General features: G+C 34.7%; 1 protein-coding gene across 10 annotated transcripts in view; it reads right to left on the bottom strand.

Annotated features, from left to right (window-relative positions):
- LOC117227984 (uncharacterized) overlaps window positions 1–24349 on the bottom strand; it is a 736131-nt gene that overhangs the window by 152850 nt on the left and 558932 nt on the right. The gene's annotated exons all lie outside the window — the stretch shown is intronic.

Genomic DNA, 24349 nt, shown 5'->3' with positions numbered 1-24349 from the left:
CTCGATGTCGTAACGACAGAATTTTGATCTTTTTAATCCCTCCGATGGATACGATCGTTTCAAGAAATGCTATTGGGAACGTGTGCAGTGCACGCCATAACTGCAGAAGAAGCAGACACATTTTAACAGCAATACAGTTACAAACGAGTCTGACTTTTTATTTCTTTTTTAACACTTGTTATTGATATTATGACATGAATACATTGGAGAGTGCACATTAGGCAGTGATTTTAAAAGAAATTCTTTCAACAGATACGTATTCGAAAATCTACCACGTTTTTATTATGTTCTAACTGCGACTAAAAAGTAAGCATTTTGTCAGCTTCAAATATTCGGAATCTTAAAAATGGAAAATAATATGAAGTTAAAATATTTCAACAGTTTCTTTTCTTCCACAAAGAACTCATTCTCCATCAACTTTATTTAGAATAGTTTTATTTAAATTTTAAATCTTTTTCTAATGATAACCCGGGTCTTTATTTTACACTTTTGTAATGAACAGTGGTTCAATAAAATTGTATTTTGTTCGTTAAGAATTTTAACAAGTTGAGAATAAAGTAACGATGCTCTGTGTGAAAAATGCATAAAACCAGCAGTCTAGTATCTAATGATACATATGTCTTTATGATAAACGATTTTCTGCTGTCACACAGATGCTGTCAATATTTAATTTTCGCACTACAACATTCTCGATCGATTAATATAAAAAAGGTTGAAATCTTTCCCGATAGCTCATTAACCCGAGAAAGATAACCTACGTCGCAGAGGCGCCTGCGAAGACTGTTGATTTTTGTTAATTTTTCATAGAGGTCTAGTGATTTAAGTTTAAAATTACTTAAAATATAAAAAAATATAATATAAATGCATTTTATTTTGACAATAATGCCAAACCTTTAAAATGACTAGATTAACTTAAATAAATATCCATTGTTAGTATAAAATTGACGCCTTAGAAAAGCATGCGCCTCTGAAGCGTATGGTTATCTTTTACGTACGTTGTCATATGGTTATCTTTCTAGGGTTAATTACACAACTCAATATAAGACAGAAACAATAGGTAAGATGCTATTGGAAAATTAATTTGCATCAGCGTATTATTCGTACTGCCCGATGACGGTAGTTCTGCAGAAGCTCGCGGGCGGATATCTAAGTACAAAGAAACCTTGCTACCGTAAAAATGGAAAATTCTGAGAGGAATCTATTTTTAAAAGAAAAAAAGGAGTAAAACTGTGATGTCTGGTGAAACGCGGATATATCCAGAGTCTAGAGTGCTCCTTTCGAGGATATACTGTCTCCACTGACGTCCATACAGATGTTCCTTGTTGTAATCCAATAGTTCGAATCCTGTGTGACATATATGTACGGTAAAACCCATGATGCGAACGGAATATGGGCACACACATCGTGAGATCCTTAGGAATTCCGAGATTTATATCCCGTATCTAGTCTTTCACGTCGTGAATCGAATCAAATCTTGAGCATTATTATATCAAACGCGAGCTGACGAATCGGTCTGCCTGTGTAGTAATTTTTAGTTTGTTCAGTTTATTAAACAGCGAACGGAAATGTCCATACTAACTCGTTGAGACTTGGTGTAGGTGCTAGGATATAGAAGTAAATTTCTGTAAATATTTAAACGCTTAACCCTAGAAAGATAACCATATGACAACGTACGTAAAAGATAACCATACGCTTCAGAGGCGCATGCTTTTCTAAGGCGTCAATTTTATACTAACAATGGATATTTATTTAAGTTAATCTAGTCATTTTAAAGGTTTGGCATTATCGTAAAAATAAAATGCATTTATATTATATTTTTTTATATTTTAAGTAATTTTAAACTTAAATCACTAGACCTCTATGAAAAATTAACAAAAATCAACAGTCTTCGCAGGCGCCTCTGCGACGTAGGTTATCTTTCTCGGATTAAATACCTTCGAACGATGAAGTAAACATATATAGCTGTCAGCAGAATAATTTTGCTGAATATTTTTAGTTCAGATAATGTTTCGAATTTTGGAGAAATTTGTGCATTCAGCAATAGAACATAATTTGTGAAATTATCAGTGATGAAATGAAATCTTATAGTTATCGGCAAAAGTTAAGAAACGCTTTACACAGACGCACGTTCTTGAGTATAGTATAAACCTTCTCGACATAGGATGAAAATTTGTACCGTGTCGACGAAAATATTAATTTCATTTTCGTAGAATTTTTTAATTTTTTATCTTTATTCGATCTTTCTATTTTTCATTTTTTCATTTGTCGAATAAACTAAACAAAACAATATTGCAAAATAAATAATGTATTGTATGCTTCACTGTAGTTTGTATTTTTAATTTAATAAAACGTATATTTATTGAAATAACAAATTTTATTCAAATGTGAACGGTGTGTAAAGCTTCTTAATTTTTGTCGCAACGTTAAGGAAGGCACACATTAAACTTTAATCGAACGATCCTGGATTAGATTTATATTTAATCGTAAATAAATGGTTCAGTTCAAAGTTGTTATATTAGTTATTGAACGAACGCGTTCGCCGGCGAGGAGGACAAATTATACAGAGTCAATTAAATGTCACTCTCTTTTCGTGAAAGCAACAGATATCCCAATAATTACGTGCGGTAATGAACGCTGTAATGACAGAACTAACAATACATTTTCTTTTTATTTCAATAATTTTGTAACAAGAAGAATGGAGACTATTGGTAATTAAAACTAATTAGGCTGACAGGGTTTCAAGAAAGGAGGTGGATTAATTAATTGAGATTCGCAAAACTAATTGGATTTAAATATTCTACTCGTTTCGTGAATTGAAGAATTATACAAATATCTATGCATGTTTAAAACAAGCTATTTCAGGTGAGTTAGCAATTAAAACTAGTACGCATCCAAGTTGCCTATAAGTTATGCAGCTTGTGAACTGCTGAGACAGTAACAATTTTATGGGATGTGCAAACATTAGAGCATAGATGCTAATGCGATAGACGTGTTTACGGTATAATTTATGGAACAGCGAGCGAAATAGAAACTTCTTGCATCAACGAATAGTTTTACTAAGCGATATAATAAATAAACTTTATAGGTAAATTACTGTTCATTAAAGTTTTCGTTTCATGTTGATTTTACCTCGCTATGTATGATAACATATAGTAATTATGTGATACACTTGCATTATCTGCCCCTATACTCTATTCCCGTAATGACTACTGCCCCCAAAATCTATAAAAATAGTTAGATAAAAATGATATCAAAGACGATCTAATGACTTTTGAAATTTCGCAATTCGACATCGTTGAAATTAAATTGGATCTTATTAGTCTTTAGAAGAACAAAACGTAATATGAGGTGTTATTCTTATTAACACGTTCCGTGTACCATCGATGGTACACGCTTGCATGTTTACTTAGTGAACTGAACAAATTGTTTACAAGAAATTTAGAACCGAAGAATCAATTTCCACCGCAAGAATGGGCGTTGATAAGTTTTTGTTACGTTGTTATGTGTACGAGAATTAATAATTGCACGTAATACATCAAGTTTTAGTAAAATATCAAAGTGTGAAGATTCGAGTAAAAAAAGCTCGGCACGGAACGTGTTAATGATGGTACAGTTGAGTAATCGAATGATATGAAAAGTGAAAGGCCATTGAAATTGTTATGTCAAAAAACTGAGATTGTTTTAGCTATCGATGATGATACACTGTGAGAACGATGTAATAATACGAACAAAATTCAAGATCACTACATAAAAAATCACCTTGTAATCAAGTTTCTAGAGAAGAATACTCCCTTAATACTAAATACATTGTTTATTTCTCTCGTTATTTATAATTTGGTGAAACTAATTCTCGGAGGAAAATTTAAAAATGTTCCATTTCCTCCATGATGAGTATATTCGTCAAAACCAGCTAACTGATTAAAAGTTGATTATCGAGTATTGGATTATTTTCTCTCTTTTAAATACTCAGAAGTTTTTCCTTCTAGCATATAAGTTACAAAAACGAATCGACGCCGAGAGTCTCGCCAGAGTACCATTAGATAAACAATGATTTCATATGTATATAGAACAGAGTGCTCTTTGTCTTTAGGTGACGTTTTTGGTTTCGTCTTTGTGAATAGTCTTCAGTCTCGTGGAGCAATCAGGAGAGTAAAGACGGTCCTTCCTCGTACATCAAATTAATAAACTAAAAGGGATAAGTTTAATTCACTGCGTTTTACTTTTATTTATCTACCCATTTCCAATATCGAGCTTCTCTTAGACACAAGTTCAGTCACTGATCAGCCTGTTAATAAGCTTTCGGTCTTAATTTCGATTGAGATTTCCAGCATAATAATTGCCAAACTGCTATGTCTCATACGTCATTCGATAACATTGGTTTCCTCCTGTTGTGCGATCGTTTACTTATTCGCTCTATGACACTGCATAGTTTTCGAAAAATTACTCAAGAATTAGAATGTATGATTGTTAGAATCATTGGAAAGAAATAGAATTTACGTTATGTCAAATAACCACTGGACAATTGTTATGCGGGAGATTGAAATCGAAATTAAATCGCACGAACTCACGGACCGACCGAATAGGAGAGGGCATTTGTCGACAAATAATATTTTTTAACGAAACCAAACGAAACGGACGCGGTGGTCCCGTGTAGCTGGCGATAAAGGACCTTTGAGGACCAACAAACAGCTTCGGTCCCAGGAGTCCTGGGGTTGCCGCGGGATCCCGCGTGTCTGGAAAGTCGAACGAAAATAAACGAGAGTGCTTCGATGTAGGTTGAGGGAATGAGGTTAAGTTCTAGGATACCGGAATCCACGGCGGCGGAACAGGGCGAATACAGACTTCGGTGGAAATTTATGCCTCAGACCCCGGTGAAATTTATGCGTCAGACCTCGATGAAATTTACCCTTCAAACGGAATAACCTCTGATACCGTGGAAGGAGACGATTGAAAAGTGGTCCGCCTTTCGAGGACCCTTTAATCTTTCACGACGGCCAACTATTTATTATGGAATACGATTATACTTTGCATTCGCGGCGCGGCGACAGGCCGTTCGCGAATCATCGAAAAATGTATCTGGGCGCGGTCATAAATATTACCTATCGGGAAAAGTTCGCGCGGCTTTGTACTATCCACTTTGGGCAAGCATAACTTTTTTGTTTAACCCGAGAAAGATAACCTACGTCGCAGAGGCGCCTGCGAAATAAACAACTGACTGCACCGTGGATGACGCGAAGACTGGAAGCACCCACTTTGCCAAGGCATGTGCGAAGCAACATTGAAAATATTCTTCCAAAATCTGCTGTACAGGCTTCCACAGATGATGAAGAAGAACCCTCAGCCAAAAAAAGGCGTTATTGCAGTCTTTGCACGTCTAAAAAGAAAAGAATGTCAAAGATGACCTGTGCCAAATGCAAAAAGACAGTTTGTGGTGAACACAAGAAAGACGTTTGTCATGACTGTCTCTAAAGAAATTTTTTATAATATTATAGTTTTTTTTACACTGATTATATTATAGTCTACTAGTTTGTAAGGATAAAACACTATTTTTTCTGATATTTTACGGGATTTGTTCCCATAAACCGAAGACTGTTGATTTTTGTTAATTTTTCATAGAGGTCTAGTGATTTAAGTTTAAAATTACTTAAAATATAAAAAAATATAATATAAATGCATTTTATTTGTACAATAATGCCAAACCTTTAAAATGACTAGATTAACTTAAATAAATATCCATTGTTAGTATAAAATTGACGCCTTAGAAAAGCATGCGCCTCTGAAGCGTATGGTTATCTTTTACGTGCGCCTCTGCGACGTAGGTTATCTTTCTCGGGTTAAACATTGACGATAGATTTTGAACTACGATGTTTGAATCGATTTGAATCGATGTTTAATCGTCAGAGAAAATACAAACACATAAACATTATCAATATTATTAACAGATCTATTATTATCACATATATTTTCTATTATCTATCATATTATTAACACATTTATCATTATCATTGATACATCTTATTAACACTGTCGTGTTACCCATACGCGGGTGACGGAATTATTTGCTCGGATTTGAAGATGTATTTGTACGCCAATTTATTATAACTTGCTAATTTGATTAGGATCCTCAAAGCGTATAAATGTTGAAAAAGTAATCGATTTTCTCATTCCTGTAAGAAATTACGAACAAGGAAGTGGTTCCAATCGCTGTAACTATAGGGTAAATCAAAAGGCAAGTCGTTACTTTGACTTTGTAGGAGCTTTGAGGCCGGCATTGGGCACTTAACGCGTTAAAGGAATAAACGAGCGATTGGACAAAGTCCACGACTTTGAGATCTCTTCACGACGAATCAATCGCATTGTATTCACTGTATTTAATAAATCGCTGGAGTAGTAAGTGTTCTTTACGCTGAGCACGTAAACGTTTGAAATTCAGGGCAATTCGCGTCGTTCCCGAAATATCCGCGTGTTCCTTTTTACCGAAACGGAAAATTAACTAGCGTATTTCATATCCGACGCGAATAAATTTTCGTCGACAACGTTCTTTGAAAAGGACGAGCACAATGCGCGGAGATATTCTGTTCCCTCTGTCGAGAATATGCAAGTTTATTTTACTTTCTCGGAAAGCAATGTAAACCGTTTCTGCATAAAACGCGCGAGAACCAATCTCTTTCAATCATACCGAACTACGGTTGCTTCGCAAATAATTCATTTCGAAACAACGGAATTTAAGCGAATCGAAAATCCGATTTTCACTTTGTTATTTCGGTCTGGATTTGATACCATCATGCAATGATGCCTAGACAATTATATAATCTCTCCATTGTAGCAACAACAGAGCAGAAACATCGTTACTGTATAATATCTAATGCGTTTAAAAATATAAATACTGCGTTTATAAATAATAAATGGAAGGCGATTATACCTTTCCGATTACTGTACTACGGATTTCATGCATTTATGGCAAAGATCAGTAGACGTAATTTAAAACAGTGAAGAGATTAAAAGAAACGAAGAAGAAACGAATTTAATAATAAATTATTAAAGAAAGAAAACGAATTGTACTTGGCTCCAATGTCTGGGAATTAATGCAAACAAGTTTTATTTCGCATCAAGATTCGCAGTCTATTGATTCCATAGGTTTGTACAAACGTGTATCGTGTAAAGAAATTGTGTGTTGTCCAGCTGTTGCTATAGACATCTCCTGAACAAATTTTGAGCATTTTTGTTTTAAAACTAAAAACTATTTAATGGATAAGGTTCAATTGTGAAGGACTCATTGAATAAATTCATTCCTGCTACACGAATGAATCAAATTTACAACGTAATTAAATATATGCATAGAGCATCAAATTAGTGAAATGTAACTAAAATCTAGATTAGTTACTAATATTCTAAACAACATGTAAAAATACAAAAATCCTTCGAATAATCTTATTGGATCTAACAATTTTAGGACCTAACAAATTTCGATTTATTTATTCATTTATTTATTTAGCATAAACGAATTAGATGACCATTTAATTTTCTACTAAGATGCAATGTAATAATAATAAAAATAATAATACCAACAATAATAATAGTAATAATAATAGAATACCAATAACAACAAAATCAACGACAATGAAAAATAAAATACGAAGAATGAAGAATAAAAACTGGAACATGAAAAATGAAGAAAAAAAATGAACAATGGAAACGAAAACACTATAACTACAATGTACAAAGCAAACGCCAGCTAAACATCTCAGCCTCTGATAACATTCAGTTGAGTTTTATTTCTTGAATAAACTAGATCCGTGTTGTTAAAACGATGCAACGTGCATGGCAGCAGGAAAGAAGCATTTAACATAGGAAAACAGTCCCTGAAAATAGAACGGCAAGTGCACAATCTCGGAGCAATGCAACGTTCCAGCAACGAGAGTCAACAAATTTCGGAATACTTAATAACAACAATCTGTTCGGGAAGTTCGGCGAGCTGCATAGAATGCAAACATCAATAGATAATTATTCGTGCATGAATTTCGCTGCGTTCCTCGTTAAAAAGTTTCCTGGAATTTTAACTGGGAAAACAACCTATTTCCCGCGCTTATGTACTTTTATTTTGATAAACAGATTCCAGCCACGCTGCCAAGAAACATAAATCTCGTTATACGTACATAGGGGGGGGGGGGGAATGATCGTCTTTTGCCTCTTCTCTTCCTCTCGAACATTAGAGAAAGTGGAGCAATCATTGATTACCGGTTAATCCGAACTTTCCTGGTGGTACTGAGAAGTTCCAATGGAATCGGATTGAAAGTTTTTTCGAAAATACGCCGAGGCAAAGGATGTATTCCGCGGAGTTCATAATTGGACCGTCACTTGCTCCGAAGTAATCATCTCGGCAATAAAAATTTCTAGCAATTTTAACCCTTTATGGCCCGCGGCCAATCGAAGTTTTCTATTTCCATTAAAGCGCTGCCACGAATCAGGCACTCTTCTCGTTCCCCAAACGATCTTAATCGTTTAAATGATCGCGGCATGGTAGTTTTATAACGAACAAACACTAGAAATCACAGTTTCCGTCTATCAGATCGGAATAATATTACCAACGAATATACTACAAGAATGTTTAATTAAATTATTTCAGTTTAACCGTATTAGCACAACTATTCCGATTCAATTGAATTAATGCTTTTATTTCGAACCAATTGAATTATTCCAATTCAATCGAATTAGTCCACTTAACACTAGAACTACCGAATGAGACAAAATAACTGACCCCTGAATTTTTCTTCTAGAATGCTTAATTAATATGTAACATCGAATGTACATACATGTAACAATGTAATCATACATTTGCTAAATAAAGCATCTATTCAGAGAATTCAAGAATAAATATTATAAAGATGCTTCTATCAGAAATATTTCTACATAAACTTCTTTATTAGAGTATATATTCCGATCGAAATTATACAGGAAGTTTAAATAAATCCAATGGAATCATTGTCCCATATGCAGCAAATTCTCTCTAATTGACGCTCAGATTGTACACAAAAATGGATAATTTGGGAAGAGAAGATATGATTAATCGAGCCTTGCAGTTCGTTTTTATAATTGTTGAAAATCGGTAATTATAAGAATGAGCTGGAACAATTGTAATTCCCCTTTCCAAACTGTACATTGGTCGCGTTTAGGGATCGGTAGGTCCTGTGGTAACTAAATGATTTATTTAATTCGATGATCGATCTGATATATCTTTTGGCTGAAATGATTTCATTAACACGTTCCGTGCCACGTGTACCATCGATGGTACACGCTCGCATGTTTACTTAGTGAACTGAACAAATTGTTTACAAGAAATTTAGAACCGAAGAATCAATTTCCACCGCAAGAATGGGCGTTGATAAGTTTTTGTTACGTTGTTATGTGTACGAGAATTAATAATTGCACGTAATACATCAGGTTTTAGTAAAATATCAAAGTGTGAAGATTCGAGTAAAAAAAGCTCGGCACGGAACGTGTTAATGATGGTACAGTTGAGTAATCGAATGATATGAAAAGTGAAAGGCCATTGAAATTGTTATGTCAAAAAACTGAGATTGTTTTAGCTATCGATGATGATACACTGTGAGAACGATGTAATAATACGAACAAAATTCAAGATCGCTACATAAAAAATCACCTTGTAATCAAGTTTCTAGAGAAGAATACTCTCTTAATACTAAATACATTGTTTATTTCTCTCGTTATTTATAATTCGGTGAAACTAATTCTCGGAGGAAAATTTAAAAATGTTCCATCTCCTCCATGATGAGTATATTCGTCAAAACCAGCTAACTGATTAAAAGTTGATTATCGAGCTTCTCTTAGATACAAGTTCAGTCACTGATCAGCCTGTTAACACGTTCCGTGCCACGTGTACCATCGATGGTACACGCTTGCATGTTTACTTAGTGAACTGAACAAATTGTTTACAAGAAATTTAGAACCGAAGAATCAATTTCCACCGCAAGAATGGGCGTTGATAAGTTTTTGTCACGTTGTTATGTGTACGAGAATTAATAATTGCACGTAATACATCAAGTTTTAGTAAAATATCAAAGTGTGAAGATTCGAGTAAAAAAAGCTCGGTACGGAACGTGTTAAAATGTCTTCGAGCGCGAAGGGTTAATGAATAACAAACTAAAAACTACGAATTATATAATTCAGAGCATGAAGAGGACGTGCACGCGTGCGGATCCGATGGAACCCAGGCACTCGGTACGTGGCTGGCTAATTTTCTACCGAACCTTTACCCGCGGAGAGTTTCAGGGGCTGGTGCGCGTTATCGGATTAAAGGGCGAGGCAAAGCGCGTCGCGCCGATATGGACTTGTCACGGCCGGCTATATGTATACGTCCGTATTATCTGGGAAAAGCGCAGCGGTCGAGTCGCCAGGCTGGAAACTGGACGAGAATAAACTGGATAGCCGTGAAATGGATCGCGGCAGCAGGGTTAAGTTTTCGGTTGTACCGGGATTTCAGCTGTAGTAGACGCCAAACGAAAAATGACGTTTACGGCTGGGTGGGGGCGAGAATGTGATTCCACGGCGGAGATGGGCACAGCTTTCCTCGAATAACGTCGGACAACGTTGCGCAACGTCGAACAGCATCGAACTGTTTTCTACTGGAGTGTTTGCGCGATTAATTCAACCGTAAGGTAAATGCCACAGTGATCAGACATCAATTTACATTGTCATTAACACATTAACACGTTGACTGCCGCGTCACCCGTATTCGGGTGATGTAGTACGTACGAGTCAGTACGTACGTAATAGTACGTACGAGTCAGCAAATGCATCCTCAACTAAATGGGTGAGTTTCTTATCGATAATATTTTTCATATTTTTCTAAAAAACAAATCCTTTACGTACCTTAACGCGATTATTTATTATTAAATCAGCTTTGCGAATCATTCGTTGAATTCTGTTCGTACACGGAATTATTTAAATTAAAATATCATTTACGAACTTTGTTAATCTTCACTGTACACCTTGCATAAAAATTTCATATGGTACACATAAGGTGTCATGCACACCAGAAAATTAAAACGGCTGTCACGGTTAAACTACATATTATTTCGGGTCCGAAAAATTAGTAAATATTCTTCAGACGTTCCAAAGTAAAGGAGAACAGCGTTTTTCTTAAAAATATCACTGTTATGTAGTAAAAAAAATCCGGAAAGTTCTCGCTTCGTGACTTGTTCAATACTTCGAACGCGGCTCGAGTCCGTCCCGACCTTCTGTCAAAGCCTCGTGCTGCGGACTCTCTCGCGGACCCTCTCCCTCGCACCGTCACCTCTCATTGGCCAGTGTTTTTCGTTAATAACTCGTAAACAAAGCCCCAGATTGCATTTTCGCAAAGGAAAAAGTTACTTCAAATGACTTCAGCTACCCCTCACTTTCGGCTGTTAAAATAATTGTGGGACACCCTGTATAGGGATCGAGGCGGATCGGCTACTAGCGGGAAGAGGAGCCCTCTGCTGGTGGGTCTGGAGGTAGCCGCCACAGGACACAGCTTCGGACCATAGGTCCCGGATCACCCCGGTCGGAAAATCTTCGGGAAAGGCCTTCGCCCTTCCCAAGGACTTTCCCTTACCAATTTCAATACGTTCTCCCCAATAAATACGAGGACCTCTCGACCGGGAGACGTCAGTTAGCAAGTTTTCCTCCGACTCTCAACGTGTTCATATTTCTGTCTCATTCGTCACTCGTTTACCTTTACCTTCTACACACTGTACCTCATCGCCTTTTGTTACAAGTTATATTAAAGTTCTCGTTATATAAAAACCAAAAAAGCTCTCTCGGATTATTTTATATAAACCGTCCCAGTAACCCCTGCGACAAACAGTTATTCCGTTTTAAAAGGTGTACGAATACTTTCTGCACTCACTGTATGTTCGAACGATAATTAACCCTTTCGCTACGGCGGTTCAGTCCGCCGTAGCGCCCTTCCTGAACGGAACCACCCGCCGAAATTGTGCACATTGCGCGTGGATAGTGTATTTGGGAAGAAAAGGGATTTTTCTTTAAAACAATATAGTTATAATTTCTGCATAAGGTATAAAGTTATTTAATAGGTAAAAAAAGTTTCATTAACAAAGGAAAAAGTGAAGAAATAATATATAATATACAGTAATAAAATAAAACATAATATTCATAATACAAAACATAATACATAATAATTAGTCCTAAAGTTAGTACTTTCGATTTTCTATCCCTTTATGACATGTAACACAATAATAACGGGAAATGCAGGTAGAACAAATATAACTTGAATGGTGTGTCGTTTATTTCGGACTGTCGTTTGTTTGTTTCGTCAAAAGATTCACGCAATAGTAACAAGAGGCGGTGCAGTCCAAAAATTAGGTCGCGATTTTACCAGCATGTCGGATATATCCGGCGTTCGGCTCCGCGAGTGTTCATATGGATGACGGATATATCCGTCGTTCGGAGCGAAAGGGTTAAAATAAAAAGACATTCTTCCAGATGTTTCGCAATTTATACTTCGGAAACTGAAAATGCGGAACAACGGACATTAAAACTGCTACTACCCAGTTTTAAATTATCCGGTACAGTCGAAGTATTTTTGAAACGCAGGAAACGGAACAGCGTTTCTTGTCGAATAGTTATCGGGTCGCACAGAAGTGAAACTTTTGCATCGGAATCGGGCCGGATTCACGAGTGTACGTCGAACTCGATCCTATCCGCAGTAGCAGCCAATGTATACGAGAGACGAAACAGCAACGAGGGGAAGTACTATACGTTATGCTAACAGTGGTCGGAACAAACGAGTATAAACTACAAGAAGGAACAAGGGCGCCATGGAAAAAGGTGATCCGAAATGGGGTTGCCAGCGCAAGGTTAAGAGATATCGAAAATGTTGCAGCCGCGGAGAAGGGGACTCGCTTTGAATACCAGATTGAACGAACGGAGCGAAAAAATCGAACGGAACGAAAATCGCGAGGTTCACCGAAACGCTCCACCGAGCGGCGCCGGTGAATTTAACATTCAAATCTCGAGGCCACGGTATGTACGTGATAAATCTGGACACTGTATATTTCAAATCCGAATAGGAAATATCGATCCGTTAAATACTTGTTGTGCTCTGTGGAACCGGACACCGGCAGAGAATTAATAATGCATTCTTTGATGACAAACACGCTGCACGCAAATAAATACATACTGCTCGTCCTCTTCGAAAGAAAACATTGGCGAACTGAAAATTGTGGATTCCTATCGAACCGTGATACAAAAGTAGGGCAAAAGTGTCCAATATGAGACACTTTTTTTTTTTATTTTGATAGAATAAAATAATTCATATAGAAAGATTTTTATAATATCAGATGCCAGTCATTTAGATTGATACACTGTGTCCTTTTATTGGATTATTTTCTCTCTTTTGAATACTCAGAAGTTTTTCTTCTAGCATATAAGTTACAAAAACGAATCGACGCCGAGAGTCTCGCCAGAGTACCATTAGATAAACAATGATTTCATATGTATATAGAACAGAGTGCTCTTTGTCTTTAGGTGACGTTTTTGGTTTCGTCTTTGTGAATAGTCTTCAGTCTCCTGGAGCAATCAGGAGAGTAAAGACGGTCCTTCCTCGTACATCAAATTAATAAACTAAAAGGGATAAGTTTAATTCACTGCGTTTTACTTTTATTTATCTACCCATTTCCAATACCTTTGTTAATGTCGAAAGGGTAAAGGCAATTCTTAAATTGGAGATAAGGTGTTGTCAAATATCTTGAGCCAGAGAAATTTCAATTGCTGAATTGCGAATCTTTTAATAAAGAATTCAGCTGTATTTTTTTTAAGGCTTAATCAAGATTTCACTTCAAAGTGTATTTTCAACTCATGTTACAATTGTTGAAGTACTTTTTTCCTATACAATCTATCCGAGATTTTCCAATTTCGTATAACCAAATGTAATATGAATTTTAGTAAACAGTTCAGACGATTGGTATCAAATATAGTAAAATGAAACTTTAACGAAGCTCTAATAAAAGATGTTTCGTTCAATCTAAAACCGAATATAGTATCATCAACGAAGTTGCCAATTGATTTCGATTACTAAAAAAGATTTGCTTGAAATAAAAAACTTGTTCCTGATTTTGTCTTTTATAGTTATCAAAATTATACAACTCGTGAGATATCTTTAATCTTTACTCAAGCCATGTTGTCAATATTAAAAAGTTCTTCTTAATAATATCAAAGTCGTTCTAATGTTACTGTATGGATTATATAATGAATACCATATAATTATAAAATATGTAAATAAGTTTTGTTGAGAATTGAATTTAACCAATAATGTTTCTTTATATTGCAATTGCCTCATGGCGATGCATTTATTGAAACAAAATAATTTAAATAATATCATTTCTATGAAAATGTTATTCTATTAGTATTACAAAAATTTGGAAATTTTGAGCTAAATAAATATAAAATAAATACTCAATATTTTTACGATATATAAAAAAATGCAATTAATTAATCAATATTTAATTTTAGTAATTTTCAAATACAAAAATATTAAGTGAACCTATATTTAGTAATATTGATAGAATAACTACATTAAAGAAAATTTCATTATTTAAATAATTATGTGTTTCGTTAAACGTAATTTAACGAACTAACCTACCAATAACAAAACACAAAAATGTTACGTAAAACTCGCTGTTATATCACAGAAATGAGATAAACCTATCATCATTTCGGTAACTGTATATTAACGCAAAATGATGTTCGAACAAAGCTATATCGGCTGTTACAAGCAAAGACCACGAAAGAAGCTTACTGACTACACGGAAGTTCGGACAGCATAAAAATGTAGGATAATTACTTGAGAAAAGTGGGAGAGTCGGGCAATGGGACAAGGATTCGCTGACTGTTGTGCAAGATTTATGACGGTCCAAGCCGAGGAAGCTATTACAGGGTTCGTTCAGCTCGGTGTGTCCACTATTCAACTTTTCCTGTTATCAGTTTCTTCTTAAAGATCATCTGACAGGGTTCGGTGTGCAATTTAGTAGCTGCAATAACTGTAAGAACCGACGTGCCGGTCGCAATTCGAGCCTTTCTCAGCCATAAATCTCGCGCATGAGTGATATACGTTCCTGGAGAACGACGAAACTGTGTACCGGATTAACATCTAAAGCATTCTTCTCAAATCTGTGGAATCGTGCGAATCTTTTCAGATACAATTTCTCATTCTCTATTTCTGTCGGTGGAATGATAGAAAAGGACGATAAAAAAGATAAGAGTTTGAATGATTCAATCGGACACACGCTTCTTATAATTTATTATGTCTAAATTTTATGCATATATGGAAAATTTTCAGGTATATTTTGATATAAAGTTGGAAATATTTACTCTACTTCTATAGAATTTGTTATAAGATCGTATCGATACAGATTTTATGAAACAAAAATTCCATTAAAATGATTAAAGGAAGAACTTCCTAGTTGTTTCTATGCTTTGCAATTGATACAGACAATTTTTATTTTGCATAACAATCCAACCTATTTATGAACCATCTATTATTTATTAAATATTTATTTAACCATCTATTTGTGAACTAAACTGAAATTGTTAATCAATTCTAAGCAAATAAGTATGTATATGTGTAGATAATTTTTTGTAGACATGCTGATTACGAAGAAAAAGAAACAATTTAACGGTGTAGTAACTGCAAAGTAGATTTATGCACTGATCACACTTCAAATAATGTTATGCTGAAAAATTGATGCTGAGCTCTTAATGTTTCATTCTTCTTTGCGATGCAGAAGTGTTAATAAATTGGACTGTTTTCGGAGAAATTATTACAAAATTATTCTTCATCTTCATAACGCGTCTTCGTCAACCAGTACAATTGATCCGCTGACGAGATACGAATTTAATCTCTGCAAGTATTTTACTCGCCAGATATTAGGGTGTCCCATAAGTTCCTTCCGCGCCGCGCTACGAATGACTTTAACTGGCTGTGTTTACTATATATCATAATAAATCCATCTTAAACAAAAAATATCGTGTATTCATTTCGCATCGAAAAAAGGGAAGAAACTTATGGGACACCCTAATATATTTGACATAGAAGGTCGTTCGAGATTTTTAATTCAATCGGTAACACCATTTTTCGTTGGTCTATACGTCGAGCTGCAATAATGGAAATGAAACGATTTATATTTAATTATGCAGATTGCATTGAGCGAACCCTCCACCTTGTTCCACACCCTCCGACAATGAATTTTTATATTCAATGAAGACTGATAAAAGAAGCATTGCAACTTGTTAGCTGGCAATGAAACGAAAGTTTCCGCGGCGATGATTTCCTAGGGGCGAGCGGCACAAAGCCTCCATGCAAATGATCATGGTTCCATTCAACTTTGTCCAAGATCGCTCCGTTTCTACGAATCCCAATACTTTTGCAAAAACGAGTTCTCGTTACACAGTAATCGGCAAGACGTTGCGAGCGCAAGCGAAATTAAAAGGAAGTTCAACTGCTGGAATTAACATTTGAATTTGAAAAAGTGAAACTCGCCTGGAGCACGGATGTTGAAGTTGAAGGGATCTTCGGACGCAAATGAAGATCTTACGAAAGACAGCGAAGAAACTATTGGCGGGCAGCGAATGGCACGAAATTCAATCCAGAATTTCATTAAAAATATTTGAATGATTCCTCAGAGAGGGGAGAGAGGGAGAGGGGGAGAGGGAGAGGGAGAGAGAGAGAGAGAGAGAGAGAGAGAGAATCTGTCACTTCGAGTTTAACATGATCTTGTTCCTTTCAATAAATTGCGATATTAAATTGTTCAACAAAAATAATTCAATATTTTTATACTACATATAACTCTTCATTAGTTAGAATCTTTTCGTAATATTCGTATAATATAATAATTAATACAAAGATAATGTAGAACGAATTTGTTCCAAACAAAATTTTTGTATAGAATCATTATTAGATTGTAGATTTCAATGCAAACAGAAATTCTTGTATACTAATCGACGCGTTGAAATCGAATGGTTATTTCTATTAGGAACTTGATTGAAGCCGAATTAAAATCAATATCCAGCCAGACTGTACTAAATGTACCATTAGACGGATTTTTAAAATATCGGGATTGCAATAAATGCGTAAAATTCGTCCTCCACCTATGATGCAGCAAATAACATTTTGTGCAAGCTTGTAAATAGTTCCATGAAAGAAATTCAATAGCATTTTATTCGCTTATTCTGCAATTATTACAAAATAAAAATTCTCCGTTTCAATTGCAACACTCAGCGGTTAAATAAATATTGATTTCACTTCTAAAGTATTTGAATAAATTGAAAAGAATATTCTAACAACTTTAAATTCATCTAATTAATCTAAACAGTAACTATGTTACTGTTTTGCGTTTCATCCATCCATGTTTGTCCTAAATGCACAAAATCCGCAATCTAGTAATTACAATTAAAAAATAATTTCTGAAAGAAACAATAAAGAAACTCGTTCTACATAGTAAACTTGTTGCACAGTTTCTTGCAATTAGAGAAATGTGTTCTTATTAAAAATTCGTAAATAACCGAGAGAGAATGTTTAGCTTGATCTGCAAAATTCGCGGAAGTTGACTAAATTTCTCTGCTGAAATTACACGTTGCAACATTATTTCCACAGAAGCGCCCCTTTGTTCCACAGTGTGCTGTGTTGCGTCGCGTTACACAAAGCGTACTGGCATTCGGTACTTTTTTTATGTTAATTGTATTACCCTCCATCGTGACGGCAAATTTTAAATATTGTCATTATTTTGTGGATATTTAAATTAATACAATGTTTCCTGCTAGTTTATAAAAGCGAAAAAGCATCGCAATTGTTCTTGCTGATGCAACAATTAATTGATCTTGACATAACCCAGGAACTCAATTAAATGCACATTTCTAGAAGTACAATAGTAGTATAATTATTAGATTGTGGATTTTACGCATTTATTGTTAAAATTAGTAGATAAAATTTGAAACGTCAGAAACATTAAAAAAATTTAACATTATTTATGTATTATTTACAACTTATTAGAATGATTAAAGAAGGAAAGAAATTCCTACTTGGCTCCTGTTTACTGCAATTAATAAAGAAAATTTTTATTTTGCACACAGATCTGCAGTCTACTAATTATCAAAAATCAAAGATTTTCACATGTATGAAGTGTTAAATTTAATTGTAATAAGAATTAGAGATATTAGTACACACAACAACTTTGCGAATGCGAATTATAGATTTTTAGAAAGCGGAATTTAAACAGTAAGTAGTAATATTAATGAAATTTTTATGAATTAATAGTTCATATTTCGGAAAATTAATAAAACACTATACATAGAAGACAATAAGTAAATAGCGCATTCTATTTGCAAATATACTGAAAAGTGAAACTAACATGCATTATGTATCCTTCTTATGACATTTATAATAATAATTAGACTGCGGATTTTTATGCAGTTATGACAAAGTTGATATACCAAATATACAATAGTCAAAGCTTTAGAAGAACTTAAAGATACTATTTTATTCTTTGCAATCCGGCGATGTTAATAGAAAAAGAAACAAATTGTTGTGAAATGCTCACTTTTTACAATTAATGCAGACAACAGAAAATAGTAAAATATTGACTAAAAGTATAAAATTAGATATTTTCCGACAAATGTCTTATTAATCCTACCAGAATGAATATATTTATTCCTCGCGTTATTATAATTAGGCTAACTGCAAAATAGGCTGATGACTTTAGGTCCTTATGAACGTCACTGCAGCATGCATTTGTTTAGAAAGTCCGTGCGTGACAATTTTGCAATACATAAAAGAATAAAACGTTATTTGTATTTTTCACAAATGAATGGATAGCGAACGTTCATGCTCGTCAACATTTTTATAAAAGAGACGAAAGAAACTGATGTTGCGTGAAACCGCATTTCGTCCACGATTATTTTCAATGAATAAAAAGTAGTTTCGAGCAGCTTCAAATGTGTCGAAGTTTCATTACGTCTTTTACTATTTGGAAACGAGAAACACAGTGTTCAGATTTCAGAGAGGATTCCAGAATATGATTTGCCAGTTTGCGTGCAGTTTTTCCTGCACTGCAGACGTTGCAATAAGGGAATTCTGTGACTGAATGTGCTATCCTAGCAACTCGGACCATGGAATGAATGCCAACCGAATTGCTATTTGGTAGTCGAAAAGATGCGACAGTAATTAACGCACGCGCACGAGCTCTCGTGATACCATACCATATTTTGACACATTCTCGACGAGTCTGGTACCATATTTTCGTCATTTCTCCTTGAAAGACATTCCGGTTAAATGGCCAGAATATTAACGCGAAATGCAGTTACGCGCCTCGGTCGACTAATTGTTCCTGTAAATATGACAAAAACAGTTCCTATGTTACCCTCGCGAGAACGGAAATTGAAGTAGCTTTGATGGAATCCTCGTGGAACGCAATTCCGGTAAATACAGTTTCTGAATTTGTCTACTACGCGTTTATTTAGATTACTGTTGCAATTTTGTGCGCGTTTGCGTTTCAACGTTTCTTAGTAGTTCGAAGTTCACGCGATTGCGTCCTTATCAGAATTACTTTGGTCTTTAAACAGCCAGGTGTAAGAACGGAAATTTCGAAATGACATTCCTAGACTTCTAAATGTAATAAACGATTTAGGTAGTCTTCCAGATAAACAAGAGGAGACATTTGTACAGGTTTGTCCGTTAAGCCAAGATTTAGTTCACAGAAATGATATCGAATAGTAACAACTGTCTTGTACAATTATTTTGTTTCGCGAAGTCTGCAGTTTAGAGTATTTTACAATTAATTAAACTAATTACTCCATCTTCGATTGAAGCAGGATCATTTTAATCATTTAAGCACATTTAAATGTGGAGATTTCGAGTAATAACCTATTAATGTGAATGTTATTCCGTCCTTTTAAGTCAGAATCCGTCGTCACTAATATTTAAGCATTCAAGTAAAAGGCACATAATAAATATAAATTTTATTTATTTTTCTTCTAAGAAATTATTGCAATCAAAATGCATTTAAAATGTATTTTAAAATACAGTTAGAATGCATCTGGCAGAAAATTACGACTGCCATGTACGTCCTTCGTTAACACTAGTACTACAGAAATTCAACGCGACTAATGTACATTGTTTTATAACAATGACTAACTTCATACTATTTCGCTTACAATTAGACTGCGGATTTTATGCATTTACGACAGAAATGAGTAGATCAAATTGAAAACAGTGGAAACAATATAACACTAAACCAGCAGTAGTCTTACATGTGTTGCTTTATCAGAATTACAAGACTGAATTTATGTAGATATGCTATTTTTTATTACAATACGTGATCGAATTAAAAAAATTTCAGTGTTAAAGATGCTGTTGCGTTACGTTCAACTAATTCAAATTATTGCGAGTGAGAATAAATTCCTATACAATTGTTATATCTTGCAGTTTATACAAACAATTTTTATTTCTCGTGAAAGTTCGCAGTGTAATTATAATATTGCAAAAATCCCCCTAGAAATATTTTAACAATCTCCGTATAATTGTAAAAGGAAGCTCAGGAACCATTCGTTTCCAACTAATTTGGCAGATCCATTGTTCAAGCAAGCATTGTTCAACGGAGTATTTTTTCCACAATAATACCTTTCGTATTTTATTTTCCAAATGTTGCCAAACGCATTAACAACAACAACGCAAACTGCAGGATACACGAGCTATTATATTATCGTCAGACCGGAAGCAAAAGCGTTCGGCTGCCGTAGTCCTCGTTCTCTCATCCGCCACAAAAAGCCGGAACCCGTGGAAACAATCAGAGCCATAAAACACAGTGTAAACAAGCAAACAGATACACAGAGGCACGGATCGATAGATCAGCCAACGATCTAAGGAATTTTCACTGGAGATTTTTGGTTAAGTTCATGCTCGGAGCAAATACGTTTCCAGAGGATAGAGGGCTGCGGTCGCGAATATCGGAATTCACAATACACGTATAGCTGGGTGAACCAAAGTAACCACAAGAGTGCTTTGAAATGGGTTGCGGGGAACAAGGTTGAGTTCTAGGATATCAGAATATATGGCCGAGTAACGGCGTAAAGTATGTGCCACGGTGAAAGAAGTCCTATGCATTCGGACCCCGTTCTACGCTCGAGATTTTTTTCCCCTAAATTGTTCGTCGTGGGAAGTCTTCCTGCTGGACGGAGCGATTTTTCGGCTTTGCTTTTTCCGTGGATCCTCGTGCACAATTTAGCGCGCGCCAATGCATTGGTTTGAGAAACTACTCGAATCTTTTTATCCGCAATATTTAAGGCATGTTACGAAATTGTCCGTTATAGTTGGCAATTTTCAGCTCAACGTTTCGATATATACGTTTTCATTTGTAACAATTTAGGTATACAGTTGTGTAAATAATTGTAGGTCGAAAGTAATTTTTATAGTTTTAGCAATATTTCAACAAAACCTTGACAAATGGATCATATTTGTATATTTCTATATCGGAAATAATAGAAAACAGAAATATATAAATACGGCTTTTTTGTTGTTTAAACATCAGTAAAAATATAAAAGCTACTTTGAATTTATAATTATGTGCACACACTACAGTATATGTCAGAATATATTCCTTTCAATTTTAGGGAAAGTATTTTGTTTGTTTTAAATTACTAAAATAATTATGTTTTACGCTATGATTTAGTAAAATAAAAATATTCTATTTGATGATAATATATTAAATAAATGTTCTATATTTGATGATAATATATTAAATAAATATTCTATTTGATGATAATATATTAAATAAATACTCTATTTGATGATAATATATTAAATAAATATTCTATTTGTTGATAATATATTAAATAAATAAAATATTTCGAATTACGACAGAAATATTTTCAGTGTTTTTCAAATAAAATACTATTTGAAATATTATCTTGAGAATTTTATACGTCGAATAAAATATTTTATTTTCAAAAGTACATTCATTCGAACAAATAAAATATTTTATTTTCAAAAATACACGCGTGATCTAAAATCAGACACCTATTTACTGTTTGCCAGTTAAAATACTATTTTATCTAGTTCTGGACTCTTGCATAAAGATTCGCAGTCAAATGATAATAATGCGAGCAATATCTGCGATCGATTTAAGCGCATTATCTATCGGTGATGATTCCATAATTTCTGAATAGCAGGTTTTCTAATTGTAACAATATCTTCTACAATTTTCCGAATTTCAGGAAATTCACATGTACATCTCATGATGGAAGATGATACTAAAAGAACGAGGATTATTCTTGAGACAAGATCTCCTGTTTGAAATATTGAGAAAGTATCATGAAACCCCTATTTTCGAAGTTCCGCAAATATTTTATTCATTTTATTCATGCCGAAAGAGCTAATTTCATTCAGCACATACGAACAATTGCGAACATTCACTTTCGATCTACCGGAGGTACTATAACCACTTACCATCACCCTGGTAGTCATCCGTGACTGAAGGAAGCTGCATTGTGAATCATCGAAGTTGAATAATCGAGAAGACCGATAAAGTAAGTGGCTACCTCAAAAGTATGGAATTCCTCCGAATACCATCAGTCGCAAAATATTAAAATCGTTCCTCGATATGGATTCTTAAAATAACCATTGAAAAATCATTCTCAACGAAACAGTTATTCTGAAAAATTAAATTTTAATACTTTGTTTGCCATGTCAGACAGACTATGATCAAGCTCAGTTCCCAAAACTGATTTACATTCTAATGTATTCAAGCGAACTAAATTTGACTAGGACGTTAGAATGCGTGGTAAATTTAAACTTTCCAGTTTCAGTCCCATTAATTGAATCACATTGATTTTAGGAAATTCTAGAGGTTGACGCTGGCAGCGTCATTTATTTTCTGTTTCATATAAAAAGGATCGAATTGGTATTGTGTACCAAAGGCTTTCCGCAACATTTTCAACGTGTCCGCACAAGAATATTCGTTCCGCAAACAAAATTTGATGCAAGTTCTTTGCTCAACAAAATCACCCATTGTAAAAATCGAAAAATTCACTTTTGGTCGTTTACTAAAACACGTGTAACTCGGAGATAATTAAACCTTTTAACAAACAGACGCTTGGCAATTGTTATAGACAGTCCTACCAACCTAGGAAAAAAACAATTGCCTGCCTTCCTAATGTCCGGGAGTTTTAAATGACAATTTCACCTTACTTTTTGATCACAGTAGTCTATCGTTATTTAAGATTATTACGCGTATCAATATCAGTAGAATATTAGCAAAATGTACTAGTATTAATAGAATGTTGTAACGAAAGAAGTAGAAATAAAATTATAACAGAACAAATAAAAATATAAAAAACAACACATAGAAATCATTCAAATCATCCGTTTGAAATTTTTTAAACGTTTTCACTGTTTTGCATTTTTGTTATAAATGCATAAAATCCGTAGTTCAGTTATAATTCTGAAAACTGTTATTAAAATAAACGCCAAATGCAATAAACGTTTAAAAAATCGTTTCGTTAAACTATTGGGTTGGCAACTAAGTAATTGCCGATTTGTTCAATGAAATAAAACATTTTTTTTTACTTGGAACGAAGTTTATAATCTGTATTGTATTTTCCATTTTGTTCGACGACCTTTTGCCATCTCTCTGACAACTTGAAAATTCCACGCTCGTAGAAAGTCTGATCCTTTCCGGCCAAAAACTGAGTTAAGTGAGATTTTACAGCGTCATCGTCGTTAAAAGTTTTACCACGAAGGGAGTTGTCCAGGGATCGAAATAAGTGGTAATCCGATGGCGCGAGATCAGGGCTATATGGTGGGTGTAACATCAATTCTCAACCAATATCCATCAATTTTTGCCGAGTGGACAAAGACGTGTGCGGCCTAGCATTGTCCTGGTCGAAAATGACACCTTTACGATTGACCAATTCTGGTCGCTTTTCCTTGACCGCTGCATTCAATTTGTCCAGTTGCTAACATTCACGGATAATAAAAAATAACATAATAATAATAATAATAATTTTATAATATAACATTTACGGATATCATAAAAATGGGAGTGAGAGACATCTGTAACTGAAATCGGCAATTACTTAGTTGCCAACCCAATAGAAGCGCGTTCTAAAACGCTGTGCATTGTTTGCAGGTGTCGTGTTCTATAATCGAACAGAAAGAACAGTGACGCACGAAATTTTTCTTCCATTTTCTGAAAGTCCAGATTTAGGTTCAGTTATTACTTATTCTCCCGTCGACATACTATCGAATGAATGAACGTCGGGAACAATGGGCCAAGTTGGG

The sequence above is a fragment of the Megalopta genalis genome, chromosome 17, assembly GCF_051020955.1.
Source record: "Megalopta genalis isolate 19385.01 chromosome 17, iyMegGena1_principal, whole genome shotgun sequence".
Lineage (NCBI taxonomy): Eukaryota > Metazoa > Arthropoda > Insecta > Hymenoptera > Halictidae > Megalopta > Megalopta genalis.
The sequence above is the reverse complement of the archived record's forward strand: the minus strand, read 5'-3'. Positions and strand labels throughout refer to the sequence as shown.